Here is a 13,079-nt window from a genome sequence, read left to right on the forward strand (position 1 = left end):
ATATATATGTATATACACACACACAGACATAGGCTATGGTCGTTCTCATACAAACAAAGAGACCCCCACTCACAATGACTAGCTAACGTGTACTTTACCCATTTCATTACATCTTTATATATTGCAAATAAAATGTAAAAACATGTATAATAAACATACTGTATATATAGAGTATAGGGAACATAAAGTGCTGTTCCATTTCACTTTGGCCCTTGTTGTGGGCCTGCCTCAAATAGGCTATTTCATGTGTGGGTGGGGTGGAGCAGCAGCTGGTAGACCATGCTCCCTCACAATGACTAGCTAACGTGTACTTTACCCATTTCATTACATCTTTATATATTGCAAATAAAATGTAAAAACAATCACAAATAATATTTTATATTAATTTGAAACAACGGCATTAGCATGAGAGCAACTTACCAGTCCAAAACAATGTCCTCTCCATTCAAAAAATATGCCTCAGTTTCAGAATCAAAGCTATGGGAACTAATGGAGTCTTCAAAAAGCAGATGTCTCACTTTCACGATCAATTTCCTCTAAAATTGTTTCTACATTCGTATATCTAGTCTTAGAATTAGCTTTCCTTGACTTATTCGCCATGATGTTGGATAAATAAACAGCAGCTGAAGATGCAAGTCACCGAAATACTGCTGTGCGTAATAAGCGTCGCTCCTTCACGGTTGAATTGGCAATGGCGAAAGAACGGTCCTCACGCCAGCGTTCAATGGAAAGGTTTGTCTTACAACAAAGAACTATGGGATATTGCCATTTACCTCTGCTCATTGGCTATCTACCCAGCTTAGATTTCAAGACGATCAGTGGTCATTGGGTTAAAATACAGTCAACCAACGAGACAGTGGTCATATAATTGGTGCACAATGGGCTCGTCACTTGTTGTCTTCCAATCGGTTTTTCCAGGTCAATACGTCCCGCAAAATGACCCATCATGTTTGGTTATGTTACAAACAAACAGTTGATTGCAAGGAAACCAAACATGACTGGATAAAGTCAGGGAAAGTCTGTCTATTTTACGTTGGATGTTATGTCGAAAATTGAATGACACGAAATTCCACGAGATAAGCGTTCACAAAATGTTTCGTGTTAGGCTATAAAAAATGGATTTAACCGAACAAAAGACCATTAATTGTGTAACAATGAGCCTTGGGAGAGAGAATAAAGTAGACGGCACGGGTCAAAGTTATTGATTTATGACCCTGTGTCCATGATGACGTGTACATGTCCAAATATGGGCCTCCGGCCAGGCCATCCTGTTCCTGTGGTCACGTGTTAGAGGGTGTGTTATTTTATATCTATATTGCATCCTTTGAAGTAGTCATGCTGAATGATGTCTAGGGACCTGGTTGAACTGGGGGGGGTTCAGTGTTTGAACTTTTGAACATGTATGGCCCCCACCCCCAGTTTTATTGCCCTTATGGTTATCTGATGAAGCAGGAATGTCCTGGGTATTGGCTGTGGCATACGCATTCTAAATGTCCAGAACAAGGCGTGCGATCCCAGAACAGTAAACAAGATTTTTAAACATGGATTTTGCGATCAGTGGCAAAGCTGTGATGACTGTAACAACGGAAGCAGGACCGCGGCTGAAACATAGAGTAAGGGCAAAGTACACTGCCGCAATATACGATGCTCCAAAAAAGCGGTTTCTAAGTGTGTATAGAACCCAGATATCGCCCGCAACTGCGCTGAAAGATCAAGTGCTGATGTCTAATGAACAGCAATGGGGGTATCTGTTTGATTACTTGGCCTGTAGAGTGAACCTCTATACGGTAGCCGAAGGAGAAGAATATACCGACCAGACATTAGGAGTGGACTATGGGGTTGAAGACTGGACGGTTTTTCGCCAGGTTTTGTGTCCCGAACTGAGACGTATCACCAAGGGGTATAGCTTGTTCACAGGCTACGAGACCCGTTGGGAAGGTACCCCTGACTCCTCAGGAAGAGTATTTCACAGGGTGAAAATACAGAGAAAGAATGGACTTCCCTGTGGCTGCGTGGAGTTCTATATCAGCACCGAGGAAATCCTCAACCAAAACATTCGTGATGGAGGCTTAGTTGGGAATTTTATGTTGCGCATGCTTATTCCTTTTAAAAGTTGGGATTTAATGGAATTGAAAATGTTGGAGTTGTTGGACGCTCTGTTTATACAGAGCCAACAGCGACAGAGCATTGTTCGGCTAAAGAGGTGCATAATATATACGAATCCTGAAGATTATGATTCAAAGGAGCCCCAAGAAGGTACATCGTCAGAAGGGTCACCCCACGAAGAAAACTAAGTACGCGGCTGCGTTAACCACGCCCAGATACCCCGAGGGCTGGTTCAACAATAAAAGGAGGGTCCTTAAAACCTACAGTTCTTCACTTATGCATTAACCATGGATATTCCTACCGCATACCAGAACTCCGAAACGTCATGGGGGCCCGACCCTAAGGATTGTATGCCTCGCAGCCCAACATTCTACTCCCCCCTGGCAAGACCCGCGAGACCCCCTACATGTACACAGCCTGAGGATGTGTTTGATGGGGTGTTCAGTACTATTTTTGTGGACACCATCAAGGCCTCTGTAGCCACGCTTTTAGACGTGGTGATTGGAGAATATATACGAGAAAAATGCATCGGTTGTGAGATTAATCACCCCAGCCAGCGCAGGCATCCATGCCTATACGACCCCCCAAGATACTACTTCTTCAACCATTTTGAGGCGCTGGTGAAAAGACTTTGGTCCTGCAGGTTTATACCATCGCTGGTCAGAGCCCTGGAGTCTATGGGCCTTGTGCCGTCTATCCCCAGAGTTTACGGGGTAACCGAGGCATTCCTACATGAACTGAAGGAGGCGATCTACATCCACGAGAAACTCAAAGAAATCCGACACACCCTGGTGGACAATAACAAATACAGGGAGGCTGTGGTGGCTGATGTGATGACTTTCTGGCTCAATAAACCCCAAGAGACAGAGTGACATTTTTGTTATTTAGATGTAAAGCAATGGGTAACTATGTGTATACGATGTTAGAGAGAATAAATACATGTTTTCTGTTGAGAGAACTTACAAATGTTATGCATCAAATTATTGAAAGTAAAGTGAACAATGTATCGTTCTACACAACCCACAAGTCCGGGACTAATGTAGAGCGTGTGCTGAAAATGGAACAAATCATGAATCATGTACGACATGCGGGCGAGTGTCTACAATGGACACAAATGGTATCCCGGCTTGGTGGTCATTCTGAAGAACTAGAAACAACCTTGTCTAAGATTTTACTTTATTTGTTTGAAACACCATTTAATTGTAACATGTATCATATTTGTTGTTTATATACTTTTATAGCGGATGTGTGTGTTGTAAAAATTCAGTGACACAAGCCTGTTAATCTAAACCAAATATACAGGGTTTTGCATGATGTGATCATTGAGAAAAGGGGGACATGTATCCTGCAACGAATTCTGAATTGTCTGTATACGTAATACATAATGTTTTCTTGGAAAAAAAAATCCCAAAAATGAAAATGAAATGTCGTCGTTATTTGAAAGTGGCTCATTAACGTTATTGTACCTCAGAGAGGCAAGAAGGATGGTAGAGCAGATGTTGAAAAACATTTATTATAATCCCTCTAATCCTGGGTCTTATGGGGGTAAGGAACATTTACAGAGAGCTTTAGCCGAAGAAACAGGTAGCCGGTTAAGCGATGCTAAAGTGAATGAGTGGCTATCAGAGCAGGATGCGCACACTCTACATAAACCTCTACATAAGAAAACAATTTCCAAGAAATAGAGTTTTTTCTACCCAACCATTGTCCCAATTTCAGGCTGATCTATGTGACATGCAGGCCCTTGCAGATAAAAATGATGAAAATCGCTACATGCTAACGGTTATAGATATTTTCTCTAAAATAGCTTTTGTCAGGGTCTTAAAAAATGCCTCGCAGAGGTGACCCGGGCCTTTGACTCTATCTTGAAGGAAGGAGGAGTCCCCAAGAAAGTGCAGACTGATGGCGGAAAATAATTTTTTAATAATACTTTTCAGAAACTCATGAAGAAGCACAATATAGTACATTTTGCTACAGGCTCAGATTTGAAAGCTTCAGTGGTTGAACGCTTTAACAGAACTCTGAAGGAGCGGATGTGGCGCTATTTTACAGCTCACAACACGCATAGATATATCGATATAGTTCAAGATTTAGTAATTGGGTATAACAATCGTTATCATAAGAGTATACGGATGAAACCCTCCGAGGTCTTTTCTGAAAAATCTTTTCAAGTCTTTAAAAATCTGTATGGTTTGTTCCCCCTTCGCCGTAAGAAAAAGATACATTTTAAATTCATTGTGGGGGACTTGGTTCGTATATCCAAGTTAAGGGGTGTTTTCGACAAAAAATATGAGAAAGGATACAGTGATGAGCTATTCACGGTTACCGAATGTCTGCCGTGCATACCAAAAGTCATTCAAAAGTCTAACCACCCAGAGAGATCGGGATTAGGGAAAGGTCCGGAGGCGTTCAGGGGGGTAAATGGGTTATCATCATTCATTTCATAGGGATGCAGGGTTGTTGGGGCATCTTTAGGGGTGCTGTACCTCGTTGAAGGTTTTTGATTTAAAGAGTGAATCTGTTGACGAAGCTTATAGTTGGGTACACCAGAGAGGGGAATGTTGAGGATGGTCAGGGCCTTAAGAAACTGAAGCCACCCTTGGAGGTCTTCTGTCATCAGCAACCTTGTGGGCCGATGTGGTACTTTTAAAACTTGTTAGGGAGGATGTTCCCTTGTGGGGATCAAATCAGCGGATATTTTAGAGCGTCACTGATCGTTTTTCGTTAAAATTCAAACTTTCATGAAAACACACAAACAAGGTATTGAATTAAAGCTACACTCGTTGTGAATCTAGCCACCGAGTCAGATTTGTAAAATGCTTTTCGGCGAAAGCATGAGAAGCTATTATCTGATAGCATGTAACACCCCAAAAGACCCGTAGAGGATGTAAACAAAAATAATTAGCATAGTCGGCGCTACACAAACCGCACAATAAAATATAAAACATTCATTACCTTTGACCATCTTCTTTCTTGGCACTCCTTGATGTCCCATAATCAATACTGGGTCTTTTTTTGGATTAAATCGGTCCATATATAGCCTAGATATCGATCTATGAAGACTGTGTGATAAACGGAAAAAAATAGCGTTTCATAACGTAACGTCATTTTTTAAAAGTTAAAAAGTCGACGATAAACTTTCACAAAACACTTCGAAATACCTTTCTAATGCAACTTTAGGTATTACTACACGTCAATAAGCTATAAAAATCATCAGTGGGCGATGTAAATTCGATAGCCTGCCGTGTGGAAAAATGTCCGGAAAAAAAAGACAGACAATGCCTCGGGTCGGTGGTCGGAGAGAATCGGTTCCCTTTGGTCGGATCTACCAAGAATCAATTCAGATTCAAATGAGGAGACTCTATACATCCTGTGGAAGCTGTAGGTACTGCAAGCTCGGCCCCATATATTACGGTTCACCTTTAACAATTCATGGGAGTGGCGCATGGATATTTTTTTCCATCTCCAGTGATCAGATTTTCCTGCGCTTTTCGATGAAACAGACGTTCTGTTATAGTCACAGCCGTGATTTAAACAGTTTTAGAAACGTCTGAGTGTTTTCTATCCACACATACTAATCATATGCATATACTATATTCCTGGAATGAGTAGCAGGGCGCTGAAATGTTGCGCGATTTTTAACAAAAAGCTGCGAAAATTCGCATCATCCCAAAGAGGTTTTAAGCAAGTCAAGCATATGTGAACCCTTGACAACAGAACCCTGAAGGATAAACTCTCCTTTGTCGTTCCAAGTAGCGGCCCCATTTGAGTCTTTTATCTTGTTCATAATGTAGCTAACATTTTTCCTGTTACGTGCCGGAACATGGGTTAACAAGTCATGCATAACTTTATCTTCAACAGGCATTTGATCTTCAGACGGTAAGCTCACAGGTACAGGCATTACAGGGGCTTGGCTCTCGCTAGGCTCGTCATCTTTTAAAGGGTCCTGTAGGGAAATAGTTAAATGGCCTGTCTCTCTCTCCCCTTGTTTCACCAAGGACAAATACCTTTGCAAGAGGTTTGTGTATTTTTGGACTTTATCATAGGGGTTCAATCCTTTTTGATTCAAAATATCCTTCATGGCCGTATCCAAATCATTTTCCGCTGTTTGTCTGATATTTTCAGGACCCTGCACTTGTTTTTTAAGTCTATCCAGCTCTTGTTGTGGCACCAGATACATTTTATTGGCCATCACCCTATGTGTTCAACCCCCACCTCTGGCAGCAATAAGGCTGGTGATGAAGGGCACGGCTATACTTAGTAAAGGTAGAATAAAACCGCCAGACTGTTGTATGCTATGTCGTTTCTTTTGAAGACTGACCCTTTTATTGGCAAAGAGTTTGATCGCGGTCTTTTGTCTCTTTAATTTTTTTCAATTGTGTCAGGGTGAGTGGAATGCGTCCTGAGAAGATTCAAAGCAATCTCACATAGGGATAATATGAGATCTGAAGAACACTGACCCAAGATGGCCTTCCGTTCATTAGATGTAGCCCCAACTAGGCTTCTCAAGAGGGGCAGGTTTCTTTTTAAACGCAGAGACATAGCGGTTACTTTTTAGGAATGTACGCAGCCGGCCACTCCCACGGGAAAAGACCTGTTCGTAGCCTCAGGTGTTCTGGAGTATTTGCTTTTAAATCCACGATTAAATAAGAAAATGGCGCTTTGGTAGCGTCCTCGTAGCTTTCCATGAAGTAGGATTTCCTTCCCGGGTACATCTGCTGAGCTAGAGTGTTAATTTGTAGTTTGTCTCTAGGATTTTTGAACAAAACCATGTAATTGGCGTTCAAACTGATGGTGCGGCTATTTTTACCTTGGTAAAACACATTCTGCACCAAGTAAAGCACGGACAGGTTTCTATGATGAGTATATTGGGTAAACACTCGGGCAATTTCGGAATGTTCGCTACCTGCAAATAGCATATCGTCCAAAACCAGCAGATTGTTTTTATGAGGAGGTAAAAGTTCATCATCAGACAGGAATTCAGGTATTCCTTCAACAAACTTGATTTTTATTGTCTTCATCAATTCATCATACAGAGGTTGATAACAAGAATAACACCACACAACATTATCAGGCTTTTGAGATAACACATGTTCAGAATTCTCTAAAATACTTTTTACAAAACAAGTTTTACCACTATTAGACGGCCCTGCGATTAAGGCCGAAAATGGTAGTTGCAACCGGGGGTCAAAGCCTTCTACAGCAGTAATTATATCTTAAGCTTTAATGACACACTGCGGCTTGTAGCACAAGTCAGTAGCCAAAGGGACAATGTGGTCCCGTCAGGCAAAAGCATTCTCTTGTCATAGACTACCCTGAATCTTTTAGTAAGTGGGGCATTCCTCAGATGGAAGCCATTTTTATCCCTAACAATCTTTTTGTTGGAGCTCAAAATCTCCAAGTCACTATTCCTGTCATTTAGGAACCCCTCGTCCAAGCATGTGATTGATTCCAAGTTTACACGCGGGGCATTTTCATAGTTTTGAGTCACGCCTTTGGCTTTCAACACCACGTGATTCTTTTTAGTCCTAAAAGCATAGCTTTTGGGACCACAGGAGGACCATTCTGTGATATGGTCACCCTCTTCGAGTTCACTCGTTAAGCCACCCAGATAGTTGCTGAGTGGGGGGCTCCAATCCCCCTGTTTGCTTACATAGACCACAGAGCCTGTGTCGTGGTAAAGAACCCGCCTCTGAAGCTGCTCCATGAGCGTGTACAGTTCAAGTCGGCCATAGGCCATGGTAAATGCTGCAAGAAACAGATTTACATTACCCGGGGGTAGAACCCACTTCTTGTTACGTCGCCATTGCACCAGGGCAATGTCTTGACTCAAGAATGAAAAATGTGAAATTTCGTATTGGTCCGAAAAAACAAATTCCAAAAATTCTTCGGGGTCTTTATTAAACGACGTTGTTAGCATATTACATCTCTGCGATAATTTGCCCCAAAGCGAATTTAAGTACAATTTCGACACATTTCGTTTGGTTTTGTTGACCTCTTATCTGTCAGGGTCAAGAAGTATGCCTTCTCTGTCGTGATATGTCTTGAATGTACCTGTCTTTGCTCTCTTGATCTGTGAACGATGCAGGATAGCCTGAAGCCATTTGCTTGCATCTCAAGAAGGTCTTGATGTACTCTTTAAAAAGAGTGTCTGATTTCTTGGAAAAGTTCCACACTTCAAAGATTTTGGCCACACGATACCCCATCTCTAAAGCCTTAGAGAATTCAACTGTGACCCACACCCCTGTCAGGGCTCTTTCTTGATCTGAGTGATCACATGGGGTTTGTTGTTTGTTTTCACTGCAGGTGCGACAAAGGGGAAATAAAAGTTTTCCTTGAGGGCCCCTGTAAGGCAACACTGGTATAAACAAACCCCTAGGAGGGTAGACAGTTGCTTTGATCAGACCAAAATAGTTTTGAGGTAAGTCAAAATCACGATGAATAATTTCCGGATGCCCCATAGGATAGCATGAGGTACTCATTACATGAGGATAAAGGGATGTCAAATCTATATATCCTATTGTCTCGTCGGGTTGCACTACATACCGCAAGGTCAAAGCATTGGTATGGCCGCCATACAAGGCCTGTCGGGGTTCCAGGGGTTCTGGGGTGTCATAGCTGGAAAGGAAGGCTTGAGCATGAGGATCAGACTTTTTGAGGGCGGTCCATTCGTGCTCCCACAAAACCTCCACTTTTAGCCTGTAAGTAGCCTGTAAAGAATCCAATTTGTCTTGAAACTCTTGGTACATTTCCCCAAAAGTCTTTTGGGTTAGGACACACATGGCCTGGGGCACAAAGCAAGATTTACAACATGGAAGAAACAACCGTTGTACTCATACACGGTTACATGGTAAGAGCCTAACGCCTTCTCCCCCCGATTCAAAGCATGTTGAATAAAAATGTCTTTATCCTGGGCCATATACTCCAACCATTGAATGGACCCACTAGAGTATGACGTGAATTGGCGTCGGTAGTTGTCAGGCGAGGGGATAGCTATAGAGGATGTAGGCAGATAGTGGGTACGATAGGTTTTCATGCATGCCGATGCAATAGTTGTACAACTCCAGGGGTCAATGCCTGCATCTTTGATGACCTTTTCTCTGAATCTGAGGCATCCTTCACGAAGTATAACCACATCATTGTCACAGTATGATTCCATCTCTTTATGGAAATCAAAGGTGCCATGTCTTACTGTCTCGTACAACGTCATGAATCTCTCACGCACTTTGGGAGACATTTGATCACACCCGTACATTTCTGGGCTGGGATATGATCCGACATAATGTAGATTCTCCTCAGATGTGAAGAAGTGGGGGAACCAGCCTTTCACAGAGTTTTCAAAACCCAAGGCCTCTGGCATTTGAGCCAATTGCATGGGTAAGAAGCTTAAACTGTCAATGTATCTCTGGTTGAAGGCTGGGTCTACAAAACACAAGATTTTACTACCTTGAGCTATGACACTGGGTGCCACGCCTTGCTGTATCAAGGGGTTCAGAAGAAGGTAAGAGTCGTAGGCTCTAGCATTGTGGGCTATAAACGTGAAGTTTCTGTACTGTGGCTTTCTAAAATGTTTTAGAAAGAGTAGTGCACAATTGGATCCTTCTGCAGACCACTTTTCCCCCTTGAAAGTCATGGTAGATACAAAAATAGGTAAATGATCCCCCGATTGCTGATTTGTCTCAAAATCATAGAACACATATTTCTCTGAATGTTCATCTTCAGCCAAGGGCTGAATATAACACTCGTGTGGCACTTCTTGAACCACTTCAGCGTCTCTGCTTTTCAAAGGCCCTTTACAGATTGGACAATGTATGATTCCACACACATGCGGTTTAGGACTATTTTAAGGTTGTAATTGCAATGACATTTTGGGCATTTCTTGTTAATGTCACAAATGCTGAAGGATTTACATGCCTTGGGGTGCCATGTTTCAATGTTGTGTTTTTCGCAACAGTAGGTCGAACGACATGTGCGGTGGCAATCCTCACAGGGTGTCAAATTTAAGGGTTGCATTGGGCAATCTGCATCCTGACATACTGAACAGTTATAACGGCACGAGTGCCCCCCCTTTCGGGTGTAGCCGGTATGGCAGGATGGACACACATATGGGGCGTCTAAAAAAGCAGTGATGTTGGTAACGCGTAGTAATGTTCGTTTTGCACATAAAAATACAGAATCTGAGGATGCGGTTGGGGGTTGTTTTGGAACTTCAAGAGAGCTGTATTAGCTCTACTGTGGTACAAAACCACAATCTTGATATTCAGAAAGTTTTCAAATTTGACTATGTCAGAGAAAGCCACAGCATCCTGTATACCGAGACCCACGGCCGTTTGGAGCTCTCTAGCCTTCTCTGCATTGCCGTCAGATCTGTACATCCAGGGTAAATGCGCTAGGCCTATTGCAAAACACTTATTATCTGGATTGTGAACATTCATGAGGTAGGCCCTTTTATTGCTTATGATTTCTGACTGCATTAGGCTATCAAGCTTCCTTCTCTGCCCACCACCACCCTGGGGTTGACGTATTATTTGCACTACAAGCTCTAGGGTCCGATCTGCTATGACGGCTAAATTTGACTGAACAAGGCATTCTAGCAGCGCAATAAATTGTTCAAGATCTGCTTCGCCATTGGGTAAAATAAGACATACTGTATTATGCAGGCTATCTCCACAAATCTCCAATTGTAAGATATCACGTCTTTCGCCATAATCTCTTGCCGTGTCTAACAGATCGTTCAGAGTGTCAATTATCATTACGTAAAACACAGCATAGTCAAGATTCTGACTCGCCCATAGGAAATTGAAAAACTTTAGAATCTCTGTAATTGTTTAATTTATTCCGGTACACAACCCGGACACGTCTATCAATACCATCTCCCTCCAGATTTATGAGACAATTTTCCAAATCCCCAAAAACATCATGTGGCGTATCAGACTCTACAGACATAGGGGTTAATGGTTGGGCTGTCGCTGTTGGGGTGGCGGGTGCCGAAAATGTCTGACTCTCGTTCATCCGATTAATTAAGGTTATGAGGGGCTTCGGGAATCTGTGATAACAGGTTTTCATCGGGCGTCTCTGACTCGTTCATATGTTTAATAATTTCTAGGAGTTCTGGCGGTATCTGTGCTAAGAGGCTTTCAACTGTCTCAACTTGTTCCTGTTGTTCGTCCATTTGAATAATTAAGGATGTGCGTTTTTGGGTATTTCTGGAATGATACGTGTTACATATATGATTTTAGCGCCTGTATTTGCGTTTCTTAATCGGTTTGCTGTTTAACATGCGTGGAATTGTTCTATGCCAGAATAACATATCGTCTCGGTACTGTCTCTCAATTAAAACCCCCAGTCGTTTGTATAGCAAAACGTTCCTCGATTTCAAAGCCCTGGAAAATAATGTGAAAAACCTTGCTTGTTCTATTGCAGGCCTGATGCCATAGAATTGTCGGGGTCAAGAAGGTTGGCCGCATCACAGAATAACTGGTCGTCAACATCTGAAATGTCATTAAAAACTGGTCTTTCCTCCGCTTTGGTTGTTTCATTGGGAATGTTCGGTTGGGGAGCCTAACAAACGTTAGATAATATTAACAGTTATACGATATATATACACTTTAACTTCTATGGGCATTTGGCCTGAAATACACAAATAACTCGGGTTTAATATTACAATAATATCACGATAATATTCAAACAAAACTTAAAATATATTTTTCACTTACTCACCTCCAGAAATATCCATTAGGAGAGATTCACTTATTCAGAATATGTGAATTCAAAGAGACATTCTGTCTACAACCGGGGTGGGGGGCACCGGGCGCTGATTAGATATCAATGTTTAACCCCGGGCGGTCGGCAGATATCTGGACATGTCGTATGCATGATAGTGCAAACATTGGTTTCAAACGATTCTCTACAGATAGAATGCTTGGGTCCCCTGTTGAACACACACACCCCCTTTGTTTCTGAAATGCACACACACTCCTGCTGCTCCGTCACACGCACACTCACGCACGCCCCCTGATTTTCTGTGTCTTTTTCCTTCACGACAGAGCTGGGTGATGATGTAAAATACATTTTCCCATAGTTAAAGGGTGAGATACAGTTTTTAAATTCCTTTTATTGAATTCCAAAATATTTCGTACAACCTTTAAGACATGTTAGTATTAATTAACAAATTTGACTAATATTTAAACATGAATCACGAGTGTTTTATGTAAAAACCTTGGAGGCCTGCAGTTGTACATTATTACAAACTTTAATAACCAGTCATGTTTATAACATACCATTGTAGGAAAGTATAAAATAATTAATGTTTTTTTCAGACATTACATTTCTCTGCGACAGACCCTGGCGTGAGAGAAAAGACCGCTTCCCCTTTCGTTAAATGGTGAGATACATTTTCAAAACCAATGATTTAATTCAGAATATTTAGTACATACATTTTAACACACGTTATAATTTTAAAAAATTACTATTTCTTACAGATTTTTTTTATACCTTTATTTAACTAGGCAAGTCAGTTAAGAACAAATTCTTATTTTCAATGACGGCCTAGGAACAGTGGGTTAACTGCCTGTTCAGGGGCAGAATGACAGATTTGTACCTTGTCAGCTCAGGGATATGAACTTGCAACCTTTCGGTTACTAGTCCAATGCTCTAACCACTAGGCTACCCTGCCGCCCCAGTTAGGTCCAGTTAGCCCTCACCATTATCCGTTTCCAATTCACCATCGCAAAGTCGCTTGCCCGCTCCATCGAAGCTCCGGATGTTTTCACTCCAGGGAAAGATCCTCCTTCGGCTTTGTGGGTCCTGGGTATGTCTCAACGATAACCTCGGCCATCGCCGTAATTGTTCACGATTTTCGAAAAGACTGTCCAGCTTATTCATCAGTGTTTGGAAAATATGTTAATCGCGCCATTTAAAACTGAACATTATTTAAAAAAAGTTTACATCCTTGCATGCTTTGGAAAATACAT

This window comes from Oncorhynchus tshawytscha, linkage group LG11 (assembly GCF_018296145.1).
Source record: "Oncorhynchus tshawytscha isolate Ot180627B linkage group LG11, Otsh_v2.0, whole genome shotgun sequence".
Classification (NCBI taxonomy): Eukaryota; Metazoa; Chordata; class Actinopteri; order Salmoniformes; family Salmonidae; genus Oncorhynchus; species Oncorhynchus tshawytscha.